At 35.3% G+C, this 19913-nt stretch overlaps 1 pseudogene; it reads right to left on the reverse strand.

Annotated features, from left to right (window-relative positions):
* Positions 1–535: 535 nt before the first annotated feature.
* Positions 536–19536, reverse strand: LOC145723328 (large ribosomal subunit protein uL11 pseudogene; annotated as a pseudogene).
* Between the last annotated feature and the right edge of the window lie 377 nt (positions 19537–19913).

Genomic DNA, 19913 nt, shown 5'->3' on the forward strand with positions numbered 1-19913 from the left:
TTAATGGTTATATTTTTTAATTCTATTAATGGAATTAGATTTTTTTCAAATGCATTTTGCTGAAGACAAAACATTATCATGAATGCTGTTGTAATCCAGTTAAAAAGTTCAATAGATGATAGAATTATTTGGCTTTGAGGTGAAATATGCATATTAATTTCAATTTAAAGTAAAACAAATTCAGAAAATTAGTCTGAAAATGATGGAGTAATTGGAAATTAAGCAATTTTGGAGCAGAAATATACTTAAGAATTTATTTTTTGTGTGTAGACATAACTTGTAACTGTGTCTAGAGAAACTGCAGTGTTCTAATAACTAACCTATAGTTGTCCATATTTATAATTATTTGATATGTATAAATTTAGGATAACTAAACCAGAAAAGTTTGGTGATGAAGCTGATATTGAATACCAAACAGTACTTCAAAAATACATGCACATTTTCTCATTCTCTTGTTTGTTTTTTAAATTTTATTTATTGTTTGTTTGTTTGTCAAATGACCTTTTATTGAAATATTTTCCGTTGTGGTTCTCAACTAGTTGGTCAATACCACTGTGCCATTATTGATGTCATCGATGATGTCATGAGGGTGCCAGTGGCCATCAACACTGTAGCCCACAGATTGGACAAACCCCAGCATCTCTTTAAGGGTTCCAGAGAATTCTCTGGCTAAAGGTTGGTGCTGCATCTGTCGGACAATGTTGACAATCTCGCCAAAAGTGATAGTTCCACTGTGCTTAATGTTTTTCTGCTTCTTTCTGTCTCTTGGAAGTTCCTTGAGGGCTTTGATAATCAGGGCAGAGGCAATCTGGGCCTATCTGTTCTGAACTTCCCTTCAGTCTGGGCCTATCTATTCTGAACAGTCGCTGGAATCCTCAGACCCTTTCAATAACTGGTTGCCCTGGCGAAGTCATCACCAACTTTTTTTGGAGAGAGACCTAGAGGGCTGATCTGGGGGCCATGGCAGATGTGGCAGTGACTTTCCAACCAGTGCACCTCAAGTATACTTTGATCTTGTTGGGGGCGAACTTAGGTGGTGCGGTGTTGGATATGACTGGATTTGGGAGGACTGAAGAGAGTTGCACCTTGGCCTCCTCCCAGCTGAAAGCCAAAAGCTCTTTTGCCTGTCTTTAGATTGAAACTGAGAAAGCCTTTGATATTGCAGTATCTATATTTGGCAAAAAATTCAAAAGGATAAATAGCAATGATTAATTTGGCAAGTTTTCCTTGTAAAATTAATTATTGAATTAATAATGTCTAAATTTAAGCAAAATAGTAACTGTAAAAACATTTCACCAGAAATATTTTTATATTTCAATAAACTTTAGAATGGAGAATATGCTCCACTTAGCAAAATGTGCTGTGAGCCTATTAAATATCCTAGCACCTACAGAGTGAATATTTTATGAGTTAAATATTAGGATCTACAGAAAAGAATCAATTGAAGATTTATTTGTTTGGTTATTCATTTACATATGTATGTATATATATGTTTGCTCAATTTATTTACTAGCCATAAAGTGCAACTTTAAAGAAAATTGCAAATAATTTTACAAAAATATTAAAAAAATAAAACCATATTAATATGTGTTAATTAGAAAAAATGCCACTGAGATATTTTGGAATGGCTAAGAAACTGAGATATGGCTAAGATACTGTTTAATTATAGAAATAAGCCTCAAGAGCAATTAGTCTACTTATTATTAAACACTGAGGAAATCAATATAAAAATAGAAATACTTAAATAACATTAATATAACATAATATGTAATTATATATTAAATAACATTATATATATCATTATATATACATTTAATATAATATAAACATAATGAGCTTTCTTGCTTTTCTTTAAAATACATATTTATGTTATGGATATTTTCTGAAATTAAAATTTTATTAGGACTAATTTAAAGATCTACCAATATGTTAAAATAATATTTTGATCACCAAATGTTCAAAAATTATTTGATTTTAAATATTTTTAATGATCCCATTCATTTTAAAACTGCCTTGGTTTAGAGAAAAAAATAAAGGATCACTCCAGTTATTTCAGGCGTATTTTATAGGCAGAATGTAGGCCAGTTCTGTTGACCGATAAACACCTCCCACATCGAATGATGAGACTTGAATGGTAAGTAGTAATTGGTATTAGATTAAGAGTGTATACATTCTTATTTCCAAATATTGTTTATTTTTTATAAAGTGTGATTTAAGTTCCTGTAGCAGAAAACATTTTGTAATGATTTCAAATTATTTACGTAAGGATAGAAACTAGTCAAAACTTGGGTTGAAATCAATTTAGGTATAAACACAGCCAATATAATAAGATGAGATCTAACCTTGTTTTTCCATTTCATGAAGGGAGCTTAGATTTATCTAAGATTTATCTTAGATTTCCCTCACTCATTATAGGAAGTGTCCTGATTTCTCAAAAAGATTCACATCCAAGTGTGAACACAGACTGTTTTTGGAAGTATTGTGGATTTGTAAAGGCAGAGAGGTTGAGTGATTTAAGCAATTAATAGGACATATAAAATCCTGAAACAATTCAGAAGAGAAGGTAATAAATGTGGGGAAAAGAATAAAGAGACCCTTAGAAATCTGGGACTTGATTGTTTGCCCTTCCAGAGAGCTTTTATCCTGACAGTAAAGCGTAGATGTCTTTAATAATATTTTAAAATATGAATCTTTCCATGGTTGGTAAGTTTCCTGGATTGTCTACACATCCAGAGAACTGACAAACCCCACAGGCAATTTGTAATAGGTCAAGAAGGAAAGGCTTGCTATTATTTACCAGTCGTTGACATTTCTTTTTCAACCAGTGAAAGGCAGTATATACAATCATTGTCTCAGATTATCCCTTGTTTGGTAATGGAAGAACTGTATCTGGGAGCCCACAATTTCCCCTAGTCATCCCCCTCTCTTTCCTCTTCCCCAATAAATACAAGGTTTTCACATTATTCTTGAAAACTTACCAAGGGAGGGGTGCCTGGGTGGCTCAGTCATTAAGCATCTGCTTTCAGCTCAGGTCATGATCCCAGGGTCCTGGGATCAAGCCCCACATCGGGCTTCCTGCTCAGAGGGAAGCCTGCTTCTCCCTCTCCCACTCCCCCTGCTTGTGTTCCCTCTCTCGCTGTGTCTCTCTCTGTCAAATAAATAAATAAATAAATCTTAAAAAAAAAAAAAAAAGAAAGAAAACTTATCAAGGGACTAATTTCAACAGTTTCAACAATGTATCTCAATTTGCCATCCTCTGTTTTTGTTGTTGTTTTAATTTTTTTTTTTTTTTAAAGATTTTATTTATTTGATAGAGAGAGACACAGCGAGAGAGGGAACACAAGCAGGGGGAGTGCGAGAGGGAGAAGCTTTTTTTTTTTTTTTTTTTTTTTATGATCTCTATTTTGAGGTTTTAGGGAAGGCTCACGTTAGGGCAGCATAGCTAAAATTCATTTGCATGGGATTTCCTGACCATGAGAATTAACTACTGTAAGACAAAATGAAGCAGATTCATCCCAAATCCTTGACATTCTACAGAGGAGTTAGGAAGAATAAATGAGAGAGATCGGTCCTTTGCATCTGATTAAATTGATTTCAAGGATGTAAGAAAAGTCAGATTCCTCTCAGAGGTTACTGATATAGATTTCACCTGTACCAATCTTGACACCTTTCTGTCCCTTTCCAAAATCAAACCTGGAGCAGCCAAGTGAGTGAGTGGGGAAGGAAGAGAGAAAAGCAAGATGAGAGAGAGTGCAAAATCTGACCACAAGAGCCTCTTGCACAGCAGAGTTTTAAGTCTGAGTAAGACCTGAAGAAGATTGGAGTCACATGATTTCTAGGCTGTTCATTTAGGTTGACAAACCATCCCAGTTAGTCATTCATGGTTTCAGCACTGAGAGTCCCACATCTCAGGAAACTCCTCAGTCCTGGGCAAACCTGGGCTGTTGGTTACCCTAGCAGTATTGACATTTTGTTAAATAAAACAATAGAAAAAGCTATGAGAATTAGTATTGCAACATATGGGGTGAGAATGGTGAGAGTATATGGGGTCAAAGAATGAGTGAAGAGGATGGGGTTAAGCATGAAGTCATAAGAAAAAATAAATTTGCTTTCTGCCTGTACCAGCACATTCAATAAATCACTCCACTTGTCCTGTATGTCCATTCGCCAAACCTGTTATCAGCCATTTTGTATCATAATGAAGATTATACATATAAACAACTGTGACACTCTTCTCTGTCCTTTTACTCATGTTTTTGCCCAAAGTAACAGCAGGATGTGGTTCAAACATCGTGGTATGTATTTGGCGCTACAGAAGTGAAATCGAGAATCTGCTTTAAAATAAAATAAACCTAACATATCATCGGAAGAGAACAATATTTCTTTCTTCTCTCTTTGTTTTAAAGATTTTATTTATTTATTTATTTATTTATTTATTTATTTATTTATTTATTTGACACAGAGAGAGAGAGAGCACAAGCAGGGGGAGCTTCAGGCAAAGGGAGAGGAAGAAGCAGGCTCTCTGCTGATCAGGGAGCCCAATGTGGCACTTGATCTCAGGACCCTGGGATCATGACCTCAGCTGAAGGCAGACATTTAACCAACTGAGCCACCCAGGTGCCCAGAGAACAATCTTTCAAAAGACAAGATTTAATTAGAAATTATATATTGACTATCCATATAAAAATCAGTGTTTGTATGCTTCTATAACATCTCTGTTTTTAGTACAACTCAAAGACAAATACTAATCAATAAAATCATCCTTATGTATAAGTTCTGTCTCTTATTCTAAAACAGACCTCACAAGGGAAAAGCCCTGTTTTGCCCCAGAGTTTTGCACTGGACAGAGTCAACCCTATAGGAGATGATGGTGGAGTATTAACATCAGGTATCAATAAGAATATTCATGATGCAAGGATATATACATCCCCAAAGAAGTTTGAATAGGAAAGGAATCCAGTGCTTATGTTTTCCATATCACATTATTTTAAAAACTAAGACAATCATTTGAAGTAAATAGTGATTATTTCTTTAAAAAAAAAAAAAGGTACCAAAATACCTTGAAAGATTGTTACAATATGATATCTTACTTTTTGAACCAAAGACTATATTTACCTTATTATTTCAATAGTCATGATTTTATTTCAACCTCATTTCTTTATCATTTATGGCCATTTACTTGGATATGCTATTGGTAATCCTAGTAATTTGTTAGTAAGAAGGAGCATATCTTACATCAACAGAGCAATAACAAAAGAAACTAATACATTGAGTATTTTTTCTTATTTTTCTTTTTGATAATCTAGAAAACAGAGCTTCAAGGAATTATTTGCCTTCCTGCTGTGCAATTTTGAGTCCCTTTTAATAGACTCCAAAATATCAGTGAAGCAGCCTGTGCAGGAGATTGAAACCTATTAAGCCAGGTAACGCTTCATTTTCCACCAGCCTCTTGTTGAGGAGAGGTCATTGAAAAAAGAAAAAAAAAAAAAAAAAAGGAAGAAGAAGCTGGATCTTCCACAATGTAGTAACATTTGACACTAAGTAAAAAATATTCATTCCTTTCCTATTTAAAGCACAACAAATAATGTAAATAATGTAGCAAATGCAAAATATCATCAAGACTACCCTTTGTGTAAGACAACTTTGAAGGGAACTGGGTCTACCAGTGAGAGCCTCTGGATGCTCACCGTAAGTTTACCCCTGTCCCTGGGGGGCCACAAGATTTGTCTGGAAATATCATGAAGCCCTGAATCCCTTGTGAGAATTTTCAGCACTTCAGTCTCCAGTCTCAGCTGGAAACCCTATAAGCAAGGTCTTTCATGTGGTATTTCAACATTTCTCACTCCAGTCTCTGAAAGAAATGGAAATAAACCTTGTCTATGTTTATTAAAGCCCTAGAAGGGAGGTTGAATTTCAAGACTGTTCTTTCAGAAGGGTGAAAGTTCAGTCTGGGGGTGAAAAATAAAAATTATTCTCATCCCACTTCAGTCCTTCTTCAAGCTGACCTCCTCATCCATGGAGAGGATCCATGATGCTGGCAACATGACATTTCTGTGAGTGATTATTTTTCCTTAATTATTTTCTTTACATTTATTCATATGTCTGCATGATATGCAACAACAGATTTTAGGAGACATAGAGTACTCCCGACAGTAGCTCTTGTTTATAAGCAGATCACATCCATCTGCAAATTACTGTATTTGAGGGCATTTTCAAAATCACATTGTCATTTCCAGTACATAAATGCAACTAAATATTATTGTATTATGCACTGAGACATCATAAGAGCCAGCTCTCATTCTCATTTCTAAGTTAGAGCTTTAACTTCTTAACTTGGCACATGCTTAAAGTTTAGAGTACTTTCATCTTCATTATCTTGTATGATTCACATCATTCTAAGTGGTAGGGAGATAGCATTACCACAATTGTATAATGAGGGTAGTGCTGCTCCTTGTGATCAAGTGACTTGCCTAAGAAAAAGTAGCTTGCAGAGGCTAAGGAACACAAATGGAAATACGGTCATCTGACTTTATGTACACGGCCTATTCTTTCAAAGAAACACTTCCTGAAGTTCTTTTGGATTCAAAATATATTTTATGGATTATATATTATTACATAGAATCTATATTTAGATTGAATTAGAAGTCCAGACACCTTCCCTCAAGACGCTTACAGCAGAGTTGAAGTAATAGGACACATACAAACTTATGGTAACAAGCAACCAAAGTCAGTGGTAAATTACTGGGCAAATAAGAATGAAGACTATTCTGAGGGTGCCTGGGTGGCTCAGTGGGTTAAGCGTCTGCCTTTGGCTCAGGTCATGATCCCAGAGACCTGGGATCCAGCCCCAAGTCCGGCTCTCTGCTCAGTGGGGAGCCTGCTTGTCCCTCTGCCCCTCCTCCCTGCTCCTGAACATCCCCCTCTCTTTCTCCTCCTCCCCACCTCGCAAAAATCAATAAATAAAATCTTTAAAAAAAAAGAACATTCTGAAAAAGAAGAAATCTCATGCCACAGGTGGTGAGATAAAACTTCACAGAGGGGGTATTATTTTGATGTATTTTCTACCTCCACCTTGCAATATAACCCACTCTCTGCTAGCTTGCAGACATAAGAAGATATTAAGAAAGTAATAATATAATATCAAACATTTTACCACTCACAATGAGCCTAGGATTTTATCATGCATTTTATCATTATAACCCTAACAATAATTCTGTAACACAAGAACAGTATTACCCTTGTTTTACGAAGATGTACACAGTTATGCTTCAAGAGGTCAGTGGTGTACCCAATATAGAGCTGAAGTCTACAGCTTTAGAACTGACTGATTCCATATCCTGGAATCATGCTCTCAGGTGTGAGGGAAATAATGCAGAGAGAATGTGAATTTTCCTATTAAGTTTAGGTTAGCAAAGCTGAGAGATCTTTCCAGTCTGTGGTGCTCAACTGAAAATAAATCTTCATAGTGGCAGTAAGCAGGCTTATCCTTCAAAGGTACTAGGATGGAACAGAGACCATCTGGAGAAGAATAGTCTTTTGATTTTAAGTCAAGACCATAATACTTAGGAGATAATTTATCTGGATCCATTTAATTTGCTATAATAATTTAATTATTAAATATATATTTACACTGTATGTACAAATCTTACTGTTCTTAAAGATTCTAGAATGGATCCAAGTGATTATCTTTAATCAACTGCCATTTTTATATGTTTTGTGTGCCTCTAAGAGGAAAATATTCTCCGATTCCAGAGGAAATCACTGTTAAAAATGTAAGAAAAATTTGAAAAGCAAGAGATCTCTAGTTCTGGCACTGCTTATTTCTTGTATTACCTTGGCTAAATTTCCTAAATAATTTATCTCATTTGTAAATGGAAGCCATATTAGATCATGCTTCATGAGACATGAGATAAGAGAGAATGAATTTATTTTTCCCTCAGAGGAATATTACAAAGTAAGTCATAATATCCACAATTCTTTTCTCACTGCGATCTAATCTACCAAAAAGAGAATGAGAAAAGAAGTCCCCTACACAGAGCTTGTGATGGGAAGCAGGGCAAGAGTGTGAACCCATGCAGCGGGCACTCTTTTCATTGGCTGCTCAACCTCTGTCCACATTTCTAGAATAAACATCCTGTTCTGTATCTTCATTGAAAGCAATTTGACACTATGAATAGAATCTAATGTTTGACTGACAGAATTCTTTGCTTTTCAATTAGTTTCAACTGTTTTAGAAGTGTGTAGATGCAACTATCCTACCACAACATCATTTGCCAAAGGAATAAAAACCACAATATATGTAGAGATTAAAACTGACTTAACGCTTAAATTTCTCTTGAACACTGTCTTTAGTGATTCTTCCCACCAGTCTTTTCATTTCAGCACTGCACATAAAATCATTTAATTTTTAAGATGGGAAAAATAAGGAGTATGAAGCCATTTTGAAAACTTTCCATATTTGGATACAGAAAGTTAAAAGTTCATGACAAGTAATTCCGAAGAAATTATGCTGAGGACTATCTTTAAGTGTGTTGTCAACCTCAGACTTGAATTCTTAAACTTTGTAATTATATACTTTCTTAGGGGCTTTACAAATCAATTTTTCTTCTACAGATTGATAATTAGATAAAGCAATAATGTAACTATTTTGTGAAAAATACTTCAAGCTATTGGATTCTCAAAATAAGGAGTTAATGGTATAAGAACTTAGAAAATACTGTAGGCCATTTAACTAACGAGAGGCAATCAATCAACTATTTCTTCAAGCAGTACTGTGCCTCCTTTCCTTGATTAAAAGAGTTAAACGTACAGAGAATATTTTGAAATTAGGGAGTTATCAATGTCCCCTTTGTATACTAAATTAATGGGGGAAAGAGAAAAAAAAAACAAGAAAATCTTTCAGATGAAAGCCTTGCAAATAAATACACACTTGGATGATCATCAAATAACCTTTCCTGTCTCTTTCATGTGTTGCTCTGGGAATGTATCAATCTTTAAAGCCCTCTTACATTATAAATATTGCTTATGGCACAAATCATGCAAATTTATCCCCCTTTCATTACTTCAGAGCTCCTCAGGTCAAGAGTTATCATTCAGACAACATCAACTACTTCCACTAAACCGTATTCTAGATCTATGTCAGTTCATATTCAAATGCATGATGTAGCACCATGATAAATCCTTCCTGGCCTTCGGCAAAAGTGGTAATGTGAGGCCCTGTTTGGAAGAGAGGGATTTTATGGTTTAAGTGCAGAGTTCCCAGGGAGTTAAGCAAATAATAAGCAACCCCTTTGACCAAAGAACTTTTAAAATGTCAGGAAACTATGCCAACAGTGTTAGGACCAGTGTGTGTTAAAGAAAACTGCCCTATGAATACCCATTGGAAAGGGTAGAACCTTCCACTCAGCTGTCAAGGTGTCCAGAGAGAAACAACATACTACAGCGAAATTTATAATAAAATGCAATGTAAAAGCACCATCTAGAAATGCTATTAAATAAATTTATGAAAACTTCAAGAGTCAAATGTTCTCTTGTGAAGATTACTCCTCTCTGGCTTCTAAAGATGCACATACCCTTATCAGCTACCCAGTGCAGGCATCCAACTGCTTCATTAAACATTTCAAATCTTTTTAAATTCTTCTAGATTGACAACTTTAAGAGGGCAAGGCAGCCTCTCAAGCAATGAGAAGTTGTAACTAAAAGGTAAAAAAAATATATATATATATATATGTATATATATATATATAATATATAATAGGTTAATTATAATCCATGCTGTCCTTTTAAGGACAATAATCTTGGAAACTCATGTACCTCTTCCAATTATATAACTGATTTTGGGGATTACTCTTTTTTTTAATTTTTTTTAAATTTTATTATGTTATGTTAATCACCATACATTACATCATTAATTTTTGATGTAGTGTTCCATGATTTATTGTTTGTGTATAACACCCAGTGCTCCATTCAGTACGTGCCCTCTTTAATACCCATCACCAGGCTAACCCATCCGCCCACCCCGCTCCCCTCTAGAACCTTCAGTTTGTTTCTCAGAGTCCAGTCTCTCATGGTTTGTCTCCCCCTCCAATTTCCCCCCCTTCATTTTCCCCTTCCTACTACATTCTTATTTTTTTTTAACATATAATGTATTATTTGTTTCAGAGGTACAGGTCTGTGATTCAACAGTCTTACACAATTCATAGGGCTCACCATAGCACATACCCTCCCCAATGTCTATCACCCAGCTGCCCCATCCCTCCCACCCCCTACCACTCCAGCAACCCTCAGTTTGTTTCCTGAGATTAAGAATTCCTCATATCAATGAGACCATATGTTACATGTCTTTCTCTAATTGACTTATTTCACTCAGCATAATATCCTCCAGTTCCATCCATGGCATTGCAAAAGGCAAGATTTCATTCCTTTTGATGGCTACATAATATTTCATTGTATATATATACCACCTCTTCTTTATCCATTCATCTGTCGATGGACATCTAGGCTCTTTCCATAGTTTGGCTATTGTGGACATTGCTGTTATAAACATTGGAGTGCATGTACCCCTTCGGATCACTACATTTGTATCTTTGTGGTAAATACCCATTGGTGCAATTGCTGGGTCATAGGGTAGCTCTATTTTCAACTTTTTGAGGCACCTCCATACTGTTTTCCAGAGTGGCTGCACCAGCTTGCATTCCCACCAACAGTGTAGGAGGGTTCAATTTTGGGGATTGCTCTTAAGAAATTCCTCTAATTTATAAGATAATTCAAAAAGTAAAAATATCTGTTACTCAACCTTATTGTTACTGAGCCTGCCATGTGTTACCTACCTTGACTTGGAATGATAACAGCTAACATGTATTTACTTTGATTAGGCACCACTCTGTTATTACTCCCTACAACTTCATTGAGCTAACTATTCTTAATGTTTTCATTTTGTAATTGAGAAAATTGAACTGGGGAGTGTTAAGATCACATAGCTAGTATATATAGCAACTGGGACTGGGCCCCAAGAGTTTGAAGCCAAGGACCCATCTCTAATTTCATCTCTACATTGCCTCAAGAGATCCGTAAGGTCTATCGAAAAAATTCGCCCTCTTTGAAGATATTAAAAATAATTTATTGAGGACAATGACCAAAGCAGAGTTTCAGAGCAGGAACAGCTTTATTGGAATAAATGTCTACTTTCAGACAGTGGGGGCAAAAATAAAATAAAATTCCTGTTAGAAGATGTAAAGCTTGACATATTTGCAAAGGAAAGAATTATATAACCTTATATGTGCATTTCCTATAGATCTTAGTTTGGCCCCAGACATGAGTCAGTGCTAGGAAGACATTTTTTTTTTCTCAGTGATGATAATATAATGATAATGCGAGTGAAAATGATGAAGAAAAATAGCTTCCTATCATAAGTTATAAAGTAAATATAAGCATAATTTGTTAGATGACATGAAATGAAAATATAGCAGAGAATTAATCTTTGCATTCAGGTTGGTGGATGAGAAAATTTGCAAATTTGGAGAACAAAGCTGAATTAAAAGTGGTCCGAAATACACATTTTAATAATGGGTGAGGTCTGCAAAATCTTGTGAGTGCTAGTAATTTAATTTATTGCAAAGAAGATAAACAGAGTTGAGTTTGTCATTCTACCCTTAGAAGTAAGGTTGTGTCTCAACCAAAGGAGCCCTGCAGTTTTGATCATGACTATGTGGCCTGGGAAGTGTTTATAGCAACTCCTGATGAAGTCCAGAGATGAAACACAAAATAAAGCAAAAATAATAATGAGAAGAAACTCTCAATTAGTGATGACACTTGATAGGGTGGTCTCATTTTCAATTTCTGTTACTATCAATGGGCCAACAATACAAATGGGGTAACATATAATTTAAATCTGAAGCAACTGATCAAAACATTATGATTATTTTGAGTTACATATTTAACCCATTGCTGAATTCAGGTAATGGGTCTCTTCTTGGAACTAACTGTACACAGTTGCAGTTTCCAGTTTGGTCTAGAATGCTGTATAATTTGAAATTCTCGAAAACATTCTGCAAAGATTCCTCTTTAAATTATTTGAACTATAGTACTGATGATTTTCCAAACTTATTTGAAATAGTAGGGCCTGATTATCTTTCAACATTAAAGGGGATGTGAGTATCATGTGTATATATATGTAGCCTTAAAGGGCCCCAGGCTTTGGTCTCTCACTCAGGGAGCCTCCAGAGAAGACACAACTGAAGGACTGGACCCAGCAGTCTCAGAAGACAGTGGCAGCTGGATGGCCTACTGGACCCTCACCCTCTGTACACTGACCCTTGCTGAACAAACCTTAGGACCTTAGGACCACTTCCAGTCCTTATCACCCACATAGGAACTATCCCCACCCTAATCCATACCTATGACCCCTTACCTACAGACTTAAGGCATGTATCCTTGGTTATATAACTCTGCAGTTGTTTAAACTTTAAAAGTAAAATTAATAGGCATTAAATACTCATCTTTCATTTCAAAAAAAAAAGAAACTGAAGCATAAGATTCTAATATTGGTAAACTTCTTAATTTTATATATAATGTATACATGTACTTTACATTAAATATGTATTTTCTTTTGCACTTCACACTGCACAGGTATGTCCTTTCTTTTCCATAATGCTTTTAAAACCAATGAATCAATAAAGCAGAATTTATCCTACACCTTTAAATCTTCAAGCCGATTTCTCTAGCTTTTATTCCCCAATGTTTATCCTCTCCCTGTTTCTTCCCATGGAGATGCCAGCACCTACCAACTGCTACCTAAATCACTTCTCCTTTTAACATTATAATAAATGGCAACAACCTAAAATCCCTTGGACTAAATTTATTTTTAGTGAATGTTAATTCTATAAACATACTGTTGTTTAAAGCAAGTGTCCATTCACTCAGAAAACATGCACCACATGTTTCTGTTTCATTTTGCCTTGATATATGGCAGGGATATTTTTTAGTACAAAAATCAACTGTATTAAATCCATGAAAATTAAACTTAATGAAAGAAAGAAAGAAAAAGGAAGGAGGGAAGAGGGAAGGAAGAAGGAAGGATGTTTTAATATGCTTCTTAAGTATGTCAATAATTGTTGAGCTACAACTGATGCTCTGTGTTCCACAAATACTTAGCAATTGGTACAAGTCTTTGTCGAAATACCTCAAATAGAAAAGGCTTGGAGTAGAGATGGGTGAGGTAGTTAGCAGTGCCAACTAACACCTGTAAGAAGCACACTTGACTACGACCACATTTCAAATGCTAAGTCACAATGCAGTATAATATTAAGGATTGGAATGGGCAACAATGAGAGAGGAATGACAGCTATTTAATAAAAAATAACTTCAGCAGAGGATACAGGAAAGGATTAATTACACCGCATTTTACTTTTATAAATTAATTGAAATATATTTATATATAATAAGTTCTTATATAAAAAGGGGAAGTGTGAAAAATCATTTAAACCTAGTAATTTAAAAGTACTTAGTTCTGTTTTTTTTAGATTTATTTTTTTATTTATTTCAGTGAGAGAGACAGCGAGTGAGAGAGAAAGAGAGAGAGATCTCGCACATGCTTGTGCTTGAAGTTGGGAGGAGCAGAGGAAGAGGGAGAAAGAAAGTCAAACAAACTCTGCGCTGAGCAGGGAGCACGACATGGGGCTCGATCCTATGACCCTGAGATCAGATCTGAGCTGAAGCCAAGAGTCCGACGCTTAACCGACTTAGCCACCCAGGTGCCCCTAAAAGTATTTACTTCTTGATGGCGTGTATGTGTAATTAGATGGGTAGATGCATATGTATGAATATGTATTTATATATGTATAAGTTACATTATTTATACTTAAATATTTTATTATATATAAAGCATGTATATTACTTCCCAATAGAATATCCATTACATTATTTCTAATTAAATATTGTATTACATATATAACTTACATATTATTAAATATGTATATATATATATATATATATAATTTCCCAACAGACAGATGAAGTAAATCAGAAAATCTGAGATGGAATTATTACTTCAGATTATCTACTGCAGGGATTAGCAGGCTTCATCTATAAAGGGCCAAATAGTAAATATTTTAGGCTTTTGGAACCAAATAATCTCTCTACAAATTGACTCTGTTGTTGTAGCACAAACGTAGCCATGGAAAATACATACATACCAAATAAATAGTCGTGACTGGGGTCCAATAAAACTTTATTTACAAAAACAGACAGCAGTCCAGGTTTGGCCCAAGAGCCTTAGTTTACTGACACTTGCTCTAGAAGCTAATCCACCTTAGATGTTGACTGAGGTAGGAGGTATCAGTTTTAAAATAGGACATATTTTGTCTCACTTTATCTTTATATCATTTAAAAACCACTCATTGTTCTATAGAAATATGAAGGTACTCTCCTGCTATGGATGGAATGCTTGAGTCACTCCCAAATTCATATGTTGAAGCCCTAATCCCCAAGATGATGGTATTTGGAGGTGGAGGCTCTAGGAAGTAGTTAGATCATGAGGATCAAGCTAAGAGATTCCCTATATTTTTGTTTTTAAATGTGTGTGGCTTGGAGAGATCATACAAAGTCTGTGTCAACCTGAAGAAAAAGTATCCCTAAAATTATAGCTAATCAATCACTATTTCCAAAGAAAATCACAATTTCTTTTAATGTTAGTTCATTTGCGCCATATTATTTCTTCTCCACTCTGTCTGGGATTCTCTTTCCCCTATATTCCTTTGCAGCTTGGAAAATGTCTAGTTACACTTCAAGGTTCATAGTAAACACCATTCTAGGAGGGATCTGTTTCACTATATCCCTACCTACAGGAATAGTTGTCCCTTTTTAGATCCTACTTTGCACTAGATGTCTTTGTAGCATTTATCAAATCATATTGTAATTGTTTATTTGCATGGATCATACTTTTCAAAAGCAGAGTATACCTCCTTCATCTTTGATTTCTAAAATCTAATTTTATTTTGTGCAAGCCATTCATTGGTACTCAGTAATGAGGAAAGAAGGGAGAGAGGGAGATGAAAGAAGAGAAGAGAAAGAAAAGCAAATGGCTAACAGACACATGAAAAAATGTTCATTACCATTAGCCAGCAAGGAAATTCAAATCAAAACCACATTGAGATACCACTTTACACCAGTTAGAATGGCAAAAATTGACAAGGCAGGAAACAACAAATGTTGGAGAGGTTGTGGAGAAAGGGGAACACTCTCACACTGTTGGTGGGAATGCAAGTTGATACAGTCACTTTGGAAAACAGTGTGGAGGTTCCTCAAAAAGTTAAAAATAGAGCTACCCTATGACACAGCAATTGCACTATTGGGCATTTACCCCAAAGATACAGATGTAGTGAAAAGAAGGGCCACATGCATCCCAATGTTCATAGCAACAATGTCCACAATAGCCAAACTGTGGAAAGAGCTGAGATGTCCTTCAACAGACAAATGGATAAAGAAGATGTGGTCCATATATACAATGGAATATTACTCAGCCATCAGAAAAGATGAATACCCAACTTTTGCATCGACATGGATGGAACTGGAGGAGATTATGCTCAGTGAAATAAGTCAAGCAGAGAAAGTCAATTATCATATGGTTTCATTTATTTGTGGAACATAAGGAATAGCATGGAGGACATTAGGAGAAGGAACAAGGAAGGAAGGAAGGGAAAAATGAAGCGGGGGAGTCAGAGGGGGAGAGGAACCATGAGAGACTATGGACTCCGGGAAACAAACTGAGGGTTCTAGAGGGGAGGGTGGTGGGGGATGGGTTAGCCCGGTGATGGGTATTAAGGAGGGCACATATTGCATGGAGCACTGGGTGTTACACACAAACAATGAATCATGGAACACTACATCAAAAACCAGTGATGTACTGTATGGTGACTAACATAACATAATAATAATAAAAAAAAGTAAATTAGGATTGAATGGAGGAAAGTAATTACATCGGTGAAATGGAAAACTGAATTTAATAATATTAACATTGTGTGAACATGAGAAGCTATTGTTGATATTATTAATCACTAAGTATGTGCAGGATATCCTTTTAACACAGGTGAAATTTTTTCAGGAAGTTAGATTTAGAATATCACTGCTAAGTATTTAATAGAAAACCATGGTTAAAAAATGCTAAGTAATCACAAATGGTATGTCTTTTAGTGCTATGATGAATACAGATAATTAATTGAGAACACCTTTTAAGCAATTTCAACAGCAAAAATTGTTTCCAGAACAGGTAGGTGTGTTGTGGAGTGAATTCACTTACAAACTAAAAAATATCAATATGTCTGTTCTATTAGTCTTAAGGTTGAATGAATTAATTTGAATTTAATTTATTTAATTTACTTAATAACTTTTTAAGGTTTCCAGTGTTTTCTTTGAAGATCTTTAGTTAGGGTGAACTGAGATGAAGAAAACACTAAGTTATTTTTTAATGAAAATATTTTTAGTACTTTAATGAGCATACAATCAACTTATAGAATATTTGTTTATCTTCTATTGTCGAAATGGTTTTAGACAGCCAAGAAACTAAAATCTGAAATACAGTACTCAAATAATGCTATTTGTATCTGTAAATTATATATGTATGTGTGTGTGTGTGTGTATGTAATTTTTTTTCCCCTCATTCTTTCCTACTTTTTCTTGGGCTATCTCCTGTTTCCAAAAAAGAAAACATTATACTGAACATACTGGATGCTATTATTTTTTGAAAACAATAATTGTAATAATAACGGAGAGGAGAACAGAGACAAAGTTTTAAAAAAAGTCTCCTAGCGGGGTGCCTGGGTGGCTCAGTTGGCTAAGTGGCTGCCTTCAGCTCAAGTCATGATCTTGGGGCCCTGGGATGGCCTATATGGGCTCCCTGCTCAGCAGGGAGTCTGCTTCTCCCTCTTCCTCTGACCACCCCCCCCACTCCTGCTCTCTCTCTCTCTCAAATAAATAAATAAAATCTTAAAAAAAAAAGTCTCCTAGCAAATCCATTTTAATCCAATTAATCATCAAGGAAAATAATTCCCCAAAAATATATTTAAAAGGAGGTTGTTGTCTATCTTGAAATAATACAGTTTGTTGCTACCAAAGACATCTTATTGGTTATGTATCAGAAGACCAACCAATGTGACAGAAACCCCATAAATATCATTTGTCAAAGGATTTAGCAAAATCACTTCTGTCCTTTCTTACCTGTGTACTTATTAAGATTTTAAACATCTCAGCCTTTTTACTTGTTTTTCTTTAATTTTATTTTACATTTTCATTTATCCTTTGAATCTTGAGACAGACAATGAAAATGTTTTCTCCAGAATAACTGTCCTAACCTTCCTCCAGGTGATCTTAGAATCTCAGTGGGTAGTTGCATTCAAAGAGAGCCTGGATATTAGAATGCTCCCTGGTGTAATATTCACACAGGTTGTGAGCAGCTTTCTGAATTTCATTCCATTTGCTGAAGATGTTGAGTTGGCAGTTCTGTAGGCCATTTGCCATTCAGTATTCTTAGTACTCAGAGCTTGCATTTGTGCTGAACCGAGGTGCTCACTTTTTATTTTGCATTGCAAGCCTATTTCTCTTCTGCCTTCAGTGATGTTTATGGATGAACAAATCAGATCAATGAAGATAAACCACTGTCACTCTCCACTAAATCTTCCAACTTTTTAAGAACTGCCCTGAAACTGAACTTCTTCTAAGAATTTCTCATTAGGACAGGAACGCAGGACCATATTTTTAGCAGTTTCCTTGCATCAAGGAAATGAGTTGAGGTTGTCAGTTTCAGCTGGTTTACTATCTCTTGACCATGAAGAAGTCACTCACTTCTCCAAGCCTCAGTTACTTGATTAAAAAAAATAGAATATCAGTGCCTGCCTTGCCCACCTCCTTAGGTCCTAAGTAGACTTAAATGAAGTTACATATGTGAACATACCTATAAACTGTGAAGCATAATAGAATAGAAGTGGCTTTTTCCTTCTTTCTGAGGAATCAGACATGTGCAATAAATCTTAATCTTTAAAAATCCAATACCTTTTGTAGTTTCAAAGAGTTTCTTTAACATTTGAAAAAATAAATGTTTGAACATGCCCTGATATCATTTTTAAAGGGAGGGAAACAAAATTAAGGCCTGGACATTAAAAAAAATAATAATAATAAATCCTTTCTTTGATTCCATGGACAGGGAAATTACTGGAATTTTAGCATACTCTCCCTACCATTTTTTTTAAAGATTTTTTTATTTGTTTATTTAGAGAAAGAGAGAGAGTGCAAGAGGGCCTGGCAAAGGGAGAGGGAGAGAAGCAGATTCCCCACTGAGCATGCAGCCAGAGGCAGGGCTCAACCCGGGGCTCGATCTCAGGACCCTGAGATCACGACCTGAGCTGAAAGCAAGAGTCAGACACTCAACCAACTGAGCCACCCAGGATCCCCTCTCCCTACCTTCATTCTGTATATCCTATACTTCCATTTTTATTATTGCCAAAGAAGCCTAGAAATTGTGCTTATTGTCAGAAAGTCTCTTTAGTGTCAGACTAGTGTCAGAACTAACCACGGGACACAATGTCAAAAAATATTGCTATGATTATGGTTGTGTGAAATACATACCATTCAGTTAGCAAAGACAAGTTAACTCAATGGAAAGATAGTGAAAATATTACTGAGTTACTTGGTTAACTGATACAATCCACTAATGCAATCCAATGTAGCTGGACAGTCACCACTTGAAGATATCATGATGCCTTCCATAGAGATATATGATTTGGTTTACTGTTTTTATACTTTTATTAAGGTATAATTGACATATAATAAGCTGCTCATATTTAAAGTATAATTTGATAAAATGTGTCATATATCTACACCTCAATAAAGAAAATGTACATAGAAGATATATCTTTGTTTCTCTATCTACATTGTCTTTAAAATCAACCTAGGTCTTAGTGAAATGCACATCAAAATGAAAAAAAATATTTTCTTTCTTCATCCATTCTCGTCAGTGACTTTTTATCCCTTTTTTTCCATATTACAAAAGAGCCACTTATATTTCCTTGTTAGTTTCTATGACAGATTGCCACAAAGACAACTTTTCCCAAATCCATTTTGTAGCAGGATATTTAAAAGCATGATATTAACTCATTTTAGCATAAGAAAATAGGGAAAGACCTCTAATACTCTGAAAGCCAAGTCATAAGATACTGTTTGAAAATTTAGGACTAAAGCACAAAATCTAGGACTATTCCATCTTTTTTTTCCTATCCAACCAGACTGTTGAGTTTGTTCTCATGATTGTTCTGCATGCCAATCCTGGGAGTTAAAGTTCTGCACCACATAGGCCATGTCCTCCCACCCTGGAACTCAGGATTCTTTGTCATCAAATCTTTTCCCAACTGCCCTTGTTTGCACAGAAGCCTTGGGTTGTACATGCCTGTTCATTAAACATGCTAACTCAAAGACCCGTATTTAGACTACCTCATCTCTGTCTTTACAGTCTCCTTTAACAATACCAAATACATCCAGAACATCTGCCATTACTTCTGGGAAAATGACCTGCAAATTTTAAGCTCCAGCAGAAAGTCTCTTCCAAGTTGTAAAACTTCTTTTGGAAAACCTATAAAATATTGTCATCTTAATATTGAACAAACATTTCAAATTTCACATGCCCCCAAATATTTTCTCTTCCTAGTACCAAAATAATATTGAACACAAATGTGGTGGTTAATTTTATGTGTCAACTTGATTGAGATATAGGGTGTCCAGAGGGTGTCTGTGAGGGTATTTCTGAATGGGATTAACATTTGAATTGATAGAGTAAAGCAGAGCCCTCACTCCAGTGTGGGTAGATTGAATTAAATCAGTTCAAGGCCTAAATAGAATAAAAGTTTGAGTCAGGAACAAGTATTTCTCAA

The sequence above is a fragment of the Leptonychotes weddellii genome, chromosome 9 (genome assembly GCF_054177405.1).
Source record: "Leptonychotes weddellii isolate Sample4059 chromosome 9, ASM5417740v2, whole genome shotgun sequence".
Classification (NCBI taxonomy): Eukaryota; Metazoa; Chordata; class Mammalia; order Carnivora; family Phocidae; genus Leptonychotes; species Leptonychotes weddellii.